We start from the raw sequence: 17,029 nt of genomic DNA on the forward strand, positions 1-17,029 counted from the left end.
GCCGTGTGCCTGTCTGGACTGCTCTGGTTTCTACCACTCTCTAGAAAGTGTTCTCAATATGGACGACACCGAGGTTTATTGGACAATGAAAAGACTACATTTTTCCAGAAGGCCAAGAAACAGTCGGCACATAATACTATGATACTCATACTCCTTTTATAGTAGTCAACCATTTCTTCCCTTAAAATGCTTAATAAAATTTCGTCAGAGTTCCTATTGCATTCATGCGGGGACAATATAAAGCTTCCTGACCTATGCACCTATGGACCTATGCACAACCTATGCACCATGGACCTATGCACAATCGTTTTTCAGTCCGTCAGAAAGTTAGATTGATGGATCTGTTTTGCATCTTTATATGCAGCTTACTTATGGATGTATTTCTGTTTCTTAGACAAGTAAGTGGTTCTTTAACTTGAGAATTCTTTCAGTAGTTCCAGGAATGTGTGGCTCTACCTGTTTTTCCAGCAAGCGATCCTGGAGAGCTTTGATGTTCCAGCCAGGACTGAGTCCGTCACTGGATAGCTTGCTACAGTACCCTGCCTTATCCTCCACCCTCCCATGCTGATGTGGGCTAAAAACAGATTTTATTTTTTAATTTTATCAAAAAATTAAATTTTCTCTGCCATGAGGTACCATGGTGTCCCTTTTAATTATTATCCAGCATCTTGTAAACACTTCAGTTGGTAATTCCTTCTACTTCTGGCCTCTCACTGTGTTGTTCTTGTCACTAAGAAGAACTGTCAATCAACCTCTTGGCCATGCCCTTGGAAGACTGTTATTAAGGTTCCCAGCTGTCAACTTATCCACACTTCCGATTATGTCGCTCCCTGAAAAGAATGTTCCTTTGCTACAAAGGATCAATTTTTTCACCATATATATATAAATGATATATTTATCATTGATACATTTATCAAATATACCAAATGACATATTTACCATTGATATATTTATAATTGATATTATGATATAATAAATGATATCATAATAATATATATCATTATATATGATCATAAATATCAATGATATTGATAAAATATCAGTATCATCCAATATTCTGCATCCTTTTAGCTCAAAGTCAAGGTCTTCTTAAAGCCTGTGCTGCTTACAGTTACATCCCCCCATGTTCTGGACTCTTGCTGAAACTCAGGAGCTAGTGGGGTGTTGTAGGAAGAACAAAACATTTGGAGATACTCGCTAGCTTTTGTTACTTAAACTCTGTGCGCCTCTCCCATGTATTAATAAAGGCAGCAAAACCACCTTGCAGGGTTGGTATGAGAATGAAACAAGAGTCAACGTGAAGAAGTTGGAATAGCACCCCATGCACGGGAGGCCGTCAACAGAGGGTAGCGGTTAAGCATCATGTGTATTCATTCATACACATGAATTCTTGTCACTTTCATCCAAAGTGCTGTCAGGAAATCCACTCGCACACTTGTGCCTCAACTAGGCTGAGGGAGAGAAACTGGCAGTCCTCAATAGCATCCTACCCAGCCGCGCACCTATTCATGTGTGTGCGCGTTGTGTGTATGCGTGTGTGTGAGTGTGTGGATTATTTATACAACTGAAATAGCGAGAGAATGTGTAAGGACTGCCGGCCCATAACAAGGAGCAGCTGCTCCCGGTCTCGCTCAGGCGGCCGTAGTCAGAGCAACCTGCTGCTTCTGTGGCAGGACCGCAAAGTCAGGGGGCCCGCCTGTCTCCTCAGAACCGGCTCTAGTTGTGGCACTCCTGGTGGTCTGTGGCCTAGGAAAGTATTGTCAGCACTACTTTCCAGGAACGGAATGGCGTCATGGCCCATGAGACAGTTTGCAGAGAATGGAATCAAGAAAGGAAGATGGAGATGCCCAGGAAGATAAATAGTAAAAGGCTGCCAAAGTCTCATCATAGGAATGAGTGGGACTAAAATAAAATAAACAACAGAAACCAGTGGGGGTGCGGCTAAAGGGCTGATGAGGATTAGAAAAACATAGTGAAGGGAAAATATAAGGAAGCTGTAGAAAAAAAAATAGAAGCAAATGAATATAAGCATTAGATACTGATTCAGTATCTATGCATTAGATACTGATCATATTAGTTACTGATCATATCTGTACATTAGTTCTGATACACTAGATAGATCATACATTTCTAGAGGGCTGGGTCCGTGTCCGCTGGTTTTTCCCTCACGTAGCCCTACCATACACGATCAGATCACAGAGGAGTCATGCGCTTTGTCACAGGACCACCGGGAACCTGGTTCTAGGACCAGAGAAATGTTTTGAGGCAAAGTCAGGGTGGAGCGTCTGCTTTACTTCGAACTGCAAGTTTGGCACTTAGCACATCGAGAGTAAAAGTAGCTGTTAAGCCAATATTTGCTGAATGAGTGAAGAAGTCAATTTATGAATCCACGGCACAACAAAAATATGAAAAATGTTGTGCTGCATGAAACAAGATGAAACTAGTTATTCTGTGCTGTGATGAGTGGCTCGTTCAGCTCCTTCAAGATAAGGCAGATAGATGTTCATAATCTTGTCCCAAGATACTTTTCTAAGCTCTGGAGGTGGGGTTGCGGTAGGCATTTTACTACAGGAAGAAGTAATAGTGAGATTAATGGCATACACACCGCTGAGAGATCCAAGAGTGGGCATGGGGTAGTGTTCTCAAGGCTGAGCTGTTTATTGCTGGGGATAAAGACAGAGCTACACTTCCCTGTGGTCCTTGGTTTCTGAATCTCGGCACAGCCTTATCCTAGTAAGAATCCAGAGGACCGCTGACAGTCTTGGAACAAAGTGTTGAAAGAGTTTAATGAGTAATCCATCAAGGTCGCCCTTCCCAGTAACGACACACCAGATGGCTCCACCACATTCCGCTTCTCGGCAAAATAATCACTAATTAATCTTGTACATGTCTTACTCACGTCACCCACACAGCTAAATAAAGTTCAATGACAAACCTACCATAAAGTCCCATTTTATTTTTCTCTTGGACAGTCAAGCCATGAACAAACTGAGAAATAAAAATCCATCTCCAAACAACTGTTACTCTGCGAGGAGAGCTTTGTTAAGCCTAATGTATTCAGCACATTACTTTACCCCAAACCCTGGAGCAAGAGAATTATCAAAACCCTTGAAAAGCAAAGAGAATTCTGCATAACGTAATTTACTTTTGAATCACAATTTGAGAAAGTTAATAGGATGAAAAGCATATTGTAAAATAGGCTTGTGTTGTTCTGGTGCTAAATTTCTATACTCAGTTCTATACTTACAACATATTTTCAAAACCCAGTAATATTTATTATTGGACCTTATTCTGACGTCTAATTCTTGGCAGCCTCAGTCCTCCCAAATACAGTCCATAACTTTGAAGTGACATAAAAATGCCTCTGAGTCAAGAAAATAATAAAACAAAACTCACTAAATTTAATGTTTTTATTCCTATCACACATTATTTATTTTTATTTTCTGTCTGTTAGCAAATGGAATTGTTTTGTTATTAGCACACAGCCTACTTGATGGGGTCAATATGATTCGTGTGTGGAGATAAATATTTTAGAAGGAAATCTGCTCATAATAGAAAAAAATGACAGCTGATGACATTAGAGAGAGAAAAGGCTAAAAAGCAGACAGACAGAGGTAAATTACTGAACTGTAAAATAACAGGCAGTCATCATGGTGGTCCTGAATCATGAAGATTTTGTTGAGTTTACTACCCTCTGCTGAAGAAGACAAAGGAAGTGGTCACTTTAGAAATACTTCAGAATATTATAACTTTTTTTTTAGAATTGGCGCTTGAAAAGGTGAGATGAGTCATGTGGAAAAATCAGATACGCAGCACATTTTATTCTCCAGGGCCAAAGAGAAGTAAACTCTTACTATAATTAGGAATTTCTGATGTAAGTCCATATTCTCAGCAGTAAGAGCTAATGAAAGAAGTTAAGTATCTGGGCTTTCCTTCTTTTTACTTATTTATTTATTTTTAAAGCACCATTTCCACATAGAAAAATCAAGGGCTACTTGCTTTTTAGCAATCCTAATCAGGACGTAGAAGTGATTAACACGGGCAATCCAGAATAGATAAGATAAAATAGGTTCTATTTGGAAGAAATAAAAACAGAAGCATAGTTTAGATCAATTTTGAGCACGTGCTACGTCATTAAGACAAGTAAGTAATATTTCCAAACAAAGGAGCAGAGCACAGAGGTGAGGAAGCCAGATGGTGCAAGCCCGCAGCCTGGGTTCAAATCCTGACTCCCTCACTTGCTGGCTGTGTGACTTGGCAAAAGATCTATACTCTGTGGGCCTCAGGGTACTCATCTGTAAAACGATGATAATAGAATAACCTTGAGTTATTATCAGTTAGTTGATCCTTAAACAAAAGGACACTTCAGGAGGCCCTTGGTCTGGTTTAGTCCAGGGCTAAGGCGACAAGGAAACCGGTAGCTGGTGTTGACTGAAGCTTACAGGTGTACAACGCTCACCATCCAACATCTTTAAAGTCCTCCAGGTGATCTGACTGGGGGTCTTTGGTGTGCAGATGATGAATGCACTCTGGAAAACACTTCCATTTTTTCTTCGACAGCAAAGAACGCTACCTCAAATCCCAAAGATTGGGTATCATAGTTACAAAGAAAGATTTCCAAAGGTAATATATTCTGCAAACTGGGTTTACGATCTAAAACCCGACAATGCCAGATACCACTGGGAAAGCTCCTGGTTCAGATGAGGACACAGTGAGCTGAGAAGGCTTAGAAGCAATGGTGAAGAAGGAATCACAGGGACAAGCAGTGAGAAGACAGATGAATTGTTAGGGAAGCATATTTTGCTCAGTTGCCCTTATTGGACATGCAGAGAATAGTCTACATGTCCAAGATTAGCAGGTATGACACCTTAAGAAATTACTTAAATAGGAAGAGCAAAGCTAAAATTTAAAAAGAGAGAGAGAGATCTATGCACTATTGTTATGGAGAACTGGTTTAAGATCTATGTCACATAAGGGGCACCCAGTGTCTCAGTTGCTTAAGCTTCTGACTCTTGACTTCAGCTCAGGTCACGCTCACAGGGTGGTGAGACTGAGCCCCAGGTCAGACTCTGTGCTCAGCGCAGAGTCTGCTTGAGATTCTCCCTCTCCCTCAGCCCTCCTCTCTCTTTCTCGCTCTCAAATAAATAATAAAACCTTAAAAAAATCTGTGTTCCATAATAACTACATATCAGGATGTTCATTTCACAAGTAGTACATCCCTCTGAATAACTGGGTTTTCTATCACTGTACAAAATGCACTGCTTCCTAACAAGACTGTTAGATTTACATGCGTGATTGGTGCATAGAATGGTATTCAGATGAGAGGGAGTCACTCTGAGTTCATCCAAGAATGGTGCAAGGAAATGGTAACAATCACAAGAGCCAAGGCAATAATAAATTATTGTGGAAAGCATCATTCCTTCCAAAATTCAGCATGCATTATGCCAAATTTCCATTTGGCATATGCATTATGCCAATCAGTTAGCAGGCTGATTGATTTGGAAGGACGGTGGGGCGTTGAGTTAACTTTAACAGCAGGGGGTTTCCATAGCATATATTGCTTCAAATCAGTAACAGCACATGTTACTCAGCAAGCACACGTGTATCGAGAAGAAACGGGCTCAACTGTGGGTCATGGGCTTTGAATTCTAATCCCACTGCATATCTTGAACAAGTCATCTTTTCTCTGGACCTTAGAGCCGGCATCCATAAATGCAGGGCTGGATTGTTAAACTTTTCCCAATTCTGATTCCATGTTGGGCAAACAACTTGCAAACTGGAAGTCATGGCCGAAATGTTGCCATCCTCATTTTGTCACATTGTGTCAAAGGGAAATTAGCTTTTCTTCCTTCTGCAGATAATTCTGCCATGTCCATGGCCAATATGCCAAAAATGAAAAATGTACATTATAAAATACAATTCTCTATTTGAACTTCAGTTGCTTAAAACTCAATCCTCATGATGATCTAGGGCTGTTATGGTAAAGAATTTTGTGTGCACAGAGCAAATGTTATACTTACTCCAAATAAAGAGCAACTGGGTTGATGTGTATGTTCTATTTATCCATTTTCTAAAGTTAGTTGTAAAAGTTCAGGCATGATATGGGAATAACTAGTAACTCACCCCACACAACAAAATGGCATGAATGAGTTTGGCTTGAAAATCAAATGTTGCCCCTAAAGAATAAAAAACATAGTTTCTCATGATACCTGTTAAAGGCATCTCCTTTTTAAAAAATTACTATTCATTAATGTATTTAAACCATGATCAAGTAAAAGATTAATTTCAAAGCTATAGCCTTGATCATACAAACAGTCATAGTTATTATGAAACAAAATCAGACATTATTTCCTTTAATATATATTTTGCAGAAGTGAATGCTTCCAATGGGGACGGAGTTTGGGACATCAGAATTCATGTCTGAAACTCTCTAGATCATCTTTATCATCTGGTGTCCTTTTTAATTTTTATTTTATTATTTTATTTTTTATTATTAAGTAGGCTCCATGCCCAGCATGGAGCCCAATGTGGGGCCAGAACTCACAACCCTGAGATTAAGACCTGAGTGGAGATCAAGGCTCTGACACCCAACTGCTTGAGCTACACAGGCGCCCCATCTGGTGTCTTCTTTTAAAAATAAGAATCTCACTTTACATAAACAAATGTACTTATCAGTTCCATTTTCTTATGTCTGTGTATATACGGTGGTTTATGTCTGTGTTGGAAACCAAACCTGCAAACAAGCAACTTCTGGGAGTACTTGAATTCTAATGTACAATACATGTCAAGATTTAATCAATAAAGATGGTCCCTTATAAGGAACAGAGTTCGGAAACCAAAGGGGGTGAATTTATTAAATGAGACGCATTCATTAAAATAATTGTTCTCCTTGCTACTCCAAAATGGCATAACTATCTATCAGTAATCTGATTTTAATTTCAAATACCACAAAAAATCATTAAGTATTGCAGAGCAGTGAGAACAAGGTAGGTTCTGAAACCAGAATGAAGAAATACAGATGAGCTAATTAAAGGATTAATAACCTCTAGGGAAAAAAATCCCTATTTTCATATAGTAAGTCAGAATTTAAACAGCAGAAGTTCTTAAAGGATTAAGATAAAATCTAAAAATATATGGCTTTATAAGTTTCTTCTAATAAAGTGTGTAGACATATCTACTGCCAGAATTCAAATCAAGAAATTCTAGATGCTGTAGAGACACATAATAAGAAGTGGTTGAACCTCAGTGGGTTTGTAATCTTTGTGGACAACATTTCCGTAATCACACCTGCTGGAGACAGCACAGCAGTTTGTGGGGCAACAGTCCAAGGACGGACTTTGAGCAAGATTGTCCGGCTTTTGCTCCATATTAGAAATCCTTTAGTTTTAGATATTTCAGATATCTGAATTTTAAAAAATGTTCACTATCATCAACACCAAGGTAATAAACATTCTTTTAACAGTCATTGCACAAATTTCCATTTCCACTTCTCCCCCGAGTTCCTATATTGTATTTCTAAGAGGCTGTGTGACATCTTCACTTGAATACTGAATAAACATCTTGCATTGATCATGGCAAAACGGAAATGGTTGACTTTCATCTCCGACCTCTCTTCTTGCAGTCTTCCGCAGATCAGGAGATATCAGTGATTGTCATTCAACTTCTCAAGCCAAAACACTTCAATTGTTTTTGATGTCTGTCTTTCCCTCACTTATCACATCCAGTCCAGGAGCACCTTCTGATAATATTTCCTCACAATTCCAGAATCTATGCCCCCTCGGCCACCACCAACCTAAGCTTGCATCTCTTGGCTGAATCGCTGCGATAACATTCAGGCTAATTTCCATTCATGCCCTGCACTTCACTACATTGATCATTTGAAACTGTAAATCCAACAATTCCACTTACTGGTCTTTATCCGAAGACACCACCACCACCACCACCAAAAGCACATTCAAATAGATATATGCACTCCTATGTTCATACCAGCATTATTTACAATAGCCAAGATAGGGAAGCAACCCGGGTCCATCCACAGACAAATGGATAAAGAAGATGTAATCTCCATCTCTGTCTCTCTCTCACACACACAATGGAATATTATTACTCGGCCACAAGAAAAGTAAGAGGTCTTGCCGTTTGTTATGAGTGGACCCAGAGAATATTACACTAAGTGAAATTAAGTCAGAGAAAAACGAGTACAGTACGATTTCATTTATGTGTGGAATCTAAAAAACAAAACAAATGGACAAACAAAACAAAACAAAACAGAAACAGACTCACAGCTACAGAGAACAAAGTTATGGTGACCAGAGAGGAGGGGGTTGGTAAAGGGGATTAAGAAGTTCAGTCTTCCAGGAGAGGGAGCAAGACAGGGGAGGGGTAGCCGACTGAAGCAGCTTCAGGTCCCAGGAGTTCAGCTAGATGGTTATCAAACCTGAACACCTACACACTCAGCAGGAGATGGAAGAGAAGAAGAGCAGCAATTCTAGGAACAGAAAACCGGCCGCTTTCTGGAGGGCAGGATGGACGGAAAAAAAGGTGACTCTGAAGTGACAGAAAGATAGACAGCGGGGGGAGGGGCCAGCGGTGGAGCAACAGGGCACAAATTCAGAAGTTACAGAAGTCTGCTTCACTGAGGGACGTCGCTCCAGAGGCTAAGCGGGGGGTGGAGCCCTCGCGGGGACAGTGTGGCCTCAGGTCCTGCAGGGTCACCGAAAGACCGGGGGTGTCCGAGTGTGGCAGAGCCCCCAGGTATCGGAGCAGGGAAGCCGGCAGCAGAGACGGAGCCGAGTGGTGGCTCTGAGCTCGGGGTTACCTTAAACCACGATCTGAAGCACCGTCGGGCCACAGCACTTCGAGCAGAGACCCCACAGGTGACAGATCTGGAGAGACCCCCTCCTTCCTCCTCTAGGAGGAGCAGCGCAAGAAATCTGCTGGGTTTGGAGACTCCAATGGGCCCCACGCCAAGGATAGAAGCGCTCAGTCACAGGCCGGGTGAGCTCGGAGCGTGGCCCGAGACCAGGGAGATGAGACCAGGGAGACAGGAGGGACTGACGGCTTTTCTCTGAGGGCGCACTGAGGAGTGCGGCCCTGACTCTCAGCTCCTCTGGGACTGGAGACTGGGCGGCCGCCATATTCATTCTCGTCCTCCAAAGCGGTACGGAAAGCGCTCAGGGAACAAAAGCTCCCAAAAGCGAACCTGAGCAGATGGCTTAACCTGGCCCCTGGCAAGGATGGTGCATTCCGCCTCTGGCAAAGACAATTGAAAATCACGGCAATAGGCCCCTCCCCTAGAAGATCAGAAAGAACATCCAGCCAAGACCAAGTTTACTGACCAATGAACTATGGGAAAGCAGCACATAGAATTCATGGATTTTTCCCCACAATCCTTTAGTCTTGCAAAGTTAATTTTTTTTAATTTTATTTTTTTCTTATTTTTTTAACTTTTCCTTTTTCTTCTTTTAACATTTTTAACTACTTTATCTTAACAATACCTTTTTTTGTGATTTTTTTTCATTTATTTATTTTCAGCATAACAGTATCATTATTTTTTCACTACACCCAGTACTCCATGTAATCCCTGCCCTCTATAATACGCACCACCTGGTACCCCGACCTCCCACCCCTCGCCCCCCCGCCCCCCCGCCACTTCAAACCCCTCAGATTGTTTTTCAGAGTCCATAGTCTCTCATGATTCACCTCCCCTTCCAATTAACAATACCTTTTAAAAAAAATCTTTTAAAATTTTCATTGCTATAGTCATCTTTTATCCCTTCATTGAATTTAACCTTTTTTTTTGGTATACATATAGGTATTCTTTTTTCTTTAAAATTTTGGGATACATTTCTTCTAATAGATAAAATATACCCTAAATCTAGCACATGGCTTTGTTTGTTCTACTCTCCAGCCTAGAGAGACTCATCTCTCCTTTTTTTCTTTTTCTAACCAATTTAACAATTCCTTTTTTAGAATCTTTTTAAAATTTCCATCTTTATAGTCATATTCTATCCCTTCATCATATTTACCCTTATTTTTGTGTGTATATATATATATATATATATATACACACACGTGTGTGTGTGTGTGTGTGTGTGTGTGTGTGTGTGTTTGAGTTTGAGTTTTTCTTCCTTTAAAATTTTGAGTTTTTGGGGACACCTGGGTGGCTCAGTGGGTTAAAGCCTCTGCCTTCGGCTCACGTCATGATCCCAGGGTCCTGGGATTGAGTCCCACATTGGGCTCTCTGCTCAGCAGGGAGCCTGCTTCCTCCTCTCTTTCTGCCTGCCCCTCTGCCTACTTGTGATCTCTGTCAAATAAATAAATAAAACCGTTTTTTGAGTTTTTCTTTCTTTAAAATTTTGGGAGGTACTTTCTTTTAAGACACCAGAATACACCCAAAATCAAGTGGGTGGCTCTGGCCTAGTCGTGTGTGTGTGTGTGTGTGTGTGTGTGTGTGTGAATGTGTTTCTTTAAATTTTTAAATTTTTATTTTTCCCCCTTTCTCGCCACCTCCCTCCCCAGTTTTGGGTCTCTTCTGATTTGGTTACCATATATTTTTCTGGGGTTTTTGCCACCCTTTTAGTACTTTATTCTCTCATTCATTTATTCTTTTCTGGATAAAATGAAAAAAACTTTTTTTCATTTTCATTTTCATTTCATGAAAATGAAAAACTCACCACACAAAAAAGAATAAGAGGCAATACCGATGGGGTATTAGGGACCTAATCAATATGGAAATTGGTAATATGTCAAGAACTAGAGTTCAGAATAACAATTATCAAGGTGCTAGCTGGGCTCAAAAAAGGCATGGGAGATATTACAGAATCCCTTTCTAGAGAAATAAAATTCCTTTCTGAAGAAATAAAAGAACTAAAATCTAACTAAGTTGAAATTTAAAAAGCTATTAATGAGGTGCAATAAAAAATGGAGGCTCCTGCAAGATGCCCTTCAACAGATGAATGGATAAAGAGGATATGGTCCAAATATACAATGGAATATTATGCCTCCATTAGAAAGGATGAAAACCCAACTTTTTTTTTTTTATCAACATGGACGGGACTGGAAGAGATTATGCTGAGTGAAATAAGTCAAGCAGAGAGTCAATTATCATATGGTTTTGCTTATTTGTAGAGAATAAGGAATAACATGGAGCACATGGGGAGATGGAGAGGAGAAGTGAGTTGGGAGAAATCAGAGGGGGAGATGAACCATGAGAGACTGAGAAGCAAACTGAAGGTTTTGGTTTTGTTTACAGTTGCACCCCAAACCATAAGATACCTAGGAATACATCTAACCAAAGAGACAAAGAATCTTTACTCAGAAAACTATAAAGTACTCATGAAAAAAATTGAGGAAGACACAAAGAAATGGAAAAATGTCCCATGCTCCTGGATTGGAAGAACAAATACTGTGAAAATGTCTATGCTACCTAAAGCAATCTACACATCTAATGCAATTACTATCAAAATATCATCAATTTGTTTCAAATAAATGGAACAAATAATCCTAAAATTTAAATGGAACCAGAAAAAATCCTAAATAGCCAGAGGACAGTTGGAAAAGAAAGCCAAAGTTGGTGGCATCACAATTGCAGACTTCAAGCTCTATTACAAAGCTGTCATCATCAAGAAAGCATGGTACTGGCACAAAAACAGACACATAGATCAATGGAACAGAATAGAGAGCCAGAAATAGGCCCTCAACTCTACGGTCAACAAATCTTCGACAAAGCAGGAAAGAATGTTCAATGGAAAAAAGACAGTTTCTTCAACAAATGGTGTTGGGAAAATTGGACAGCCACATGCAGAAAAATGAAACTGGACCATTTCCTTACACCATACACAAAAATAGACTCTAAATGGATGAAAGACCTCAATGTGAGATAGAATCCATCAAAATCCTTGAGGAGAACACAGGCAGCAACCTTTTTGAACTCAGCCATAGCAACTTCTTCCTAGAAGCATCGCCAAAGGCAAGGGAAGCAAGGGCAAAAATGAACTATTGGGGAGGAGTCCAGATGGCGGAGGAGTAGCAGGCTGAGACGACATCAGGTAGCAGGAGATCAGCAAGATAGTTTATCAAACCATTCCGAACACCTACAAATCCAACAGGAGATCAAAGAGAAGAAGAGCAACAATTCTACAAACAGAAAATCGACCTCTTTCTGAAAGGTAGGACCAGCAGAGACGTGAATCCAAAGCGACGGGAAGATAGACCGCAGGGGGAAGGGCCGGCTCCCAGCAAGTGGTGGAGCAAGTGAGCACTAAATCAGGATTTTTAAAAGTCTGCTCCACTGAGGGACATAGCCCCAGAGGCTAAACTGGGGTGAAGCCCACGCGGGGACAGTGTGGCCTCAGGCCCCACGGGGTCACAGAAGGATGGGGGTGTCTGAGTGTCACAGAGCTCGCAGGTATTAGAGCGGAGAAGCCAGCTACAGAGACAGAGCCGAGGAGTGAGTTCTCAGCTTGGGGTTACCTTGAACCATAATCTGTGGCAAAGTCCGCTGCTCTGTGAGTGGGGTCCCCACAAGATCCAGGGAGACCCCAACCTGGAAGAGTGCAGGGATCTGTGGGGTTCGGAGACTCCAGGCAGAGCTGTGTGCCAGAGACAGAGACATTGGCCACAGGCTGGGTGAGCTTGGAGCGCAGCTGGAGACCAGGGAGACGAGAGGGACTAAGGGATTTTCTCTGAGGGCGCACTGAGGAGTGCGGCCCTGAGCTCTCGGCTCCTCCGGCCAGAGACTGGGCAGCCGCCATCTTCATTCCCGTGTACAGAAAGTGCTCAGGGAACAAAAGCTCCAAGCGCGAACCCGAGCAGATTGCTTAGCCCGGCCCCTGGCAAGGGCGGTGCAATTCTGCTGGGGGCAAAGACACTTGAGAATCACTTCAAGAGGCCCCTCCCCCAGAAAATCAACAAGAAATTTAGCCAAACCCAAGTTCACTTACCAAGGAGAAGAGCGGAATTCCAGAGCAGGAGAAAGCAAAGCACAGAACTCATGGCTTTCTCCCCATGATATTTTGGTCTCACAGTTAATTTTTTTCCAAAGTTTTATTTTTCGATCTTCTGCTAAATTTTTTTTTAACTTTTACCCTTTCCTCTTTTAACGTTTTTTAACTAGTTTATCTTAATACTTTTCATAAAAAACTTTTTTGGACCTTCATTATTATAGTCATATTTTATCCATTGTATCTAACTTTATTTTTTGTATACACATAGGGTTTTTTCTTCTAAAAAATTTGGGGTAAAACTTCTTCTAATAGATCAAAGTACACGTAAATCTAGCACCGGGCTTGATCTAGTCTCCAGCCCAAGCAAATTCTCTCCACTTTCTTTTTCTTTATTATCCCAACCAACTTACCTTATCAACTCCTTCTTAGAAATTAAAAAAATTTTTTCATCTTTATTTTTTTTTAAAGATTTTATTTATTTATTTGAGAGAGAGACAGTGAGAGAAAGCATGAGCGAGGAGAAGGTCAGAGAGAGAAGCAGACTCCCCATAGAGCTGGGAGTCCGATGCGGGACTTGATCCCGGGACTCCAGGATCATGACCTGAGCCGAAGGCAGTCGTCCAACCAACTGAGCCACCCAGGCGTCCCTCATCTTTAAAGTCATATTCCATCCCTTCATTGTGTTTACCCTTATATATGTTTTTCATTCTTTAAAATTTTGGGAGGTAGTTTCTTCTAAGAGACCAAAATACACCCAAAGTTAAGTGGGTGACCTGTTCTACTCACCATTATATATATATAATGGTGAGTATATATATATATAATATATTATATATATATAAAATATATAAAATATAAAAAATATTAAAAAGGAGATTATATATATTATATATATATATATAATCTCCTTTTTAATATTTTTTCTTTATTTGTTTTCTTTTTTAAATTTTATTCCTGAACTTATTTTTATCCCCTTTCTCCCCCCCATGGTTTGGGGTCTCTTCTGATTTGGTTAAAGCACATTTTCCTGGGGTCTTTGCCACCCTTTCAGTATTTCTTTTTTTTCTTTTTTTTTTTTTTAAAGATTTTATTTATTTATTTGACAGATAGAGATCACAAGTAGGCTGAGAGGCAGGCAGAGAGAGAGAGAGAGGAGGAAGCAGGCTCCCTGCTGAGCAGACAGCCCGATGTGGGGCTCGATCCTAGGACCTTGGGATCATGACCGGAGCTGAAGGCAGAGGCTTTAACCCACTGAGCCACCCCGGTGCCCCCCATTTTAGTATTTCAATTGCTCCTTCATATATTCTTATCTGGACAAAATGACAATGCAAAAAAACTCACCACAAAAAAAAAAAAAGAAAAGAAAAAAAAAAGAAAAAGAACAAGAGACAGTACTGAAGTCTAGGGACCTAATCAATACAGACATTGGTAATATGTCAGATCTAGTGTTCAGAATGATGATTCTCAAGGTTCTAGCTGGGCTCGAAAAAGGCATGGAAAATATTAGAGAAAACCTGTCCAGAGAAATAAAAGCCCCTTCTGGAGAAATAAAAGAACTAAAATCTAACCAAGTTGAAATTTAAAAAGCTATTAATGAGGTGCAATAAAAAATGGAGGCTCTTACTGATAGGATAAATGAGACAAAAGAAAGGATTAGTGATATAGAAGACCAAATGACAGAGAATAAAGAAGCTGAGAAAGAGAGAAAAACAACTACTGGACCACAAGGGGAGAATTCGAGAGGTAAGTGATACCATAAGATGAAACAACATTAAAATAATTTGGATTCCAGAAGAAAAAGAAAGAGAGAGGGGAACAGATGGTATATTGGAGAGAATTATTGTAGAGAGTTTCCCTAATATGGCAAAGGAAACAAGTATTAAAACCCAGGAGGTACAGAGAACTCCCCTCAAAATCTATAAGAATAGGTCCACACCCCATCATCTAATAGTAAAATGTACAAGTCTTAGCAACAAAGAAAAAAATCCTGAAAGCAGCCCAGGACAAGAAGTCTGTAACATACAATGGTAAAAATATTAGATTGGCAGCAGACTTATCCACAGAGACCTGGCAGGCCAGAAAGAATTGGCATGATATATTCAGAGCACTAAATGAGAAAAACAGGCAGCCAAGAATACTATATTCAGCTAGGCTATCATTGAAAATAGAAGGAGAGTTAAAAAGCTTTCAGGACAAACAAAAACTGAAAAAATTTGCAGACACCAAACCAGCTCTACAGGAAATATTGAAAGGGTCCTCTAAGCAAAGAGAGAGCCTAAAAGTAGTAATCAGAAAGGAAAAGAGACAATATACAGTAACAGTCACCTTCCAGGCAATAAATGACACTAAATTTATCTCTCAACAGTTACCCTGAGTGTAAATGCCCCCAGTCAAAAGACACAGGGTTTCAGAATGGTTAAAAAAACAAAACCCATCAATATGCTGCCTATAAGAAACTCATTTTAGACCCAAAGGCACCTCCGGATTTAAAGTGAGGGGGTGGAAAACAATTTACCATGCTAATGGACATCAGAAGAAAGCTGGAGTGGCAATCCTTAGATCAGATCAATTAGATTTTAAGCCAAAGACTATAATAAGAGATGAGGAAGGGCACTATATCATACTCAAAGGATCTGCCCAACAAGAAGATCTAATAATTTTAAATATCTATGCCCCTAACATGGGAGCAGCCAACTATGTAAACCAATTAATAACAAAATCAAAGAAATACATCGACAATAATACAATAATAGTAGGGGACTTTAACACTCCCCTCACTGAAATGGACAGATCATCCAAGCAAAATACCCACAAGGAAATAAAGGCCTTAAATGACACACTGAACCAGAGGACATCACAGATATATTCAGAATATTCCATCCCAAAGCAAGAGAATACACATTCTTCTCTAGTGCACGTGGAACATTCTCCAGAATAGATCACATCCGGGGTCATAAATCAGGTCTCAACCGGTATCAAAAGATTAGGATCATTCCCTGCATATTTTCAGACCACAATGCTCTGAAGCTAGAACTCAATCACAAGAGGAAATTTGGAAAGAACTCAAATACATGGAGACTAAGCAGCATCCTTCTAAAGAATGAATGGGTCAACCAGGAAATGAAAGAAGAATTGAAAAAATTCATTGAAGCAAATGATAATGAAAACACAATTGTGCAAAATCTGTGGGACACAGCAAAGGCAGTCCTGAGAGGAAAATATATAGTGATACAAGCTTTTCTCAAGAAACAAGAAAGGTCTCAAATATACAACCTAACCCTACACTTAAAGGAGCTGGAGAAAGAACAACAAAGAAAGCCTAAACCCAGCAGGAGAAGAAAAATTATAAAGATCAGAGCAGAAATCAATGAAATAGAAACCAAAAGAACAGTAGAACAAATCAATGAAACTAAGAGCTGGTTCTTTGAAAGAATTAATAAGATTGATAAACCCCTGGCCACACATATCAAAAAGAAAAGAGAAAGGACCCAAATAAATAAAATCATGAATGAAATAGAAGAGCTCACAACCAACACCAAAGAAATACAAACAATTATAAGAACATATTATGAGCAATTCCATGCCAACAAATTTGACCATTTGAAAGAAATAGATGCATTCCTAGAGATATATGAACTGACAAAACTGAACCAGGAAGAAATAGAAAGCCTGAACAGACCTATAACCAGTAAGAAGATTGAAACAGTCATCAAAAATCTCTAAACAGGGACGCCTGGGTGGCTCAGTTGGTTAAGCAGCTGCCTTCGGCTCAGGTCATGATCCCAGCGTCCTGGGATCGAGTCCCACATCGGGCTCCTTGCTCCGCAGGGAGCCTGCTTCTCCTTCTGACTCTGCCTTCCACTCTGTCTGCCTGTGCTCGCTCTCGCTCTCTCTCTGACAAATAAATAAATAAAAATCTTAAAAAAAAAAAAAAAAATCTCTAAACAAACAAAAGCCCAGGGCCAGACGGCTTCCCAGGGGAATTCTCCCAAACATTTAAAGAAGAACTAATTCCTATTCTCCTGAAAATGTTCCAAAAAATAGAAATGGAAGGAAAACTTCCAAACTCATTTTATGAGGCC

At 40.1% G+C, this 17,029-nt stretch overlaps 1 protein-coding gene across 6 annotated transcripts in view; it reads right to left on the reverse strand.

Moving 5' to 3' along the window:
• The window catches only part of RGS7 (regulator of G protein signaling 7), a 496,565-nt gene that overhangs the window by 129,498 nt on the left and 350,038 nt on the right, over positions 1-17,029 (reverse strand). The gene's annotated exons all lie outside the window — the stretch shown is intronic.

Source organism: Mustela nigripes, chromosome 10, assembly GCF_022355385.1.
Source record: "Mustela nigripes isolate SB6536 chromosome 10, MUSNIG.SB6536, whole genome shotgun sequence".
NCBI classification, from domain to species: Eukaryota; Metazoa; Chordata; class Mammalia; order Carnivora; family Mustelidae; genus Mustela; species Mustela nigripes.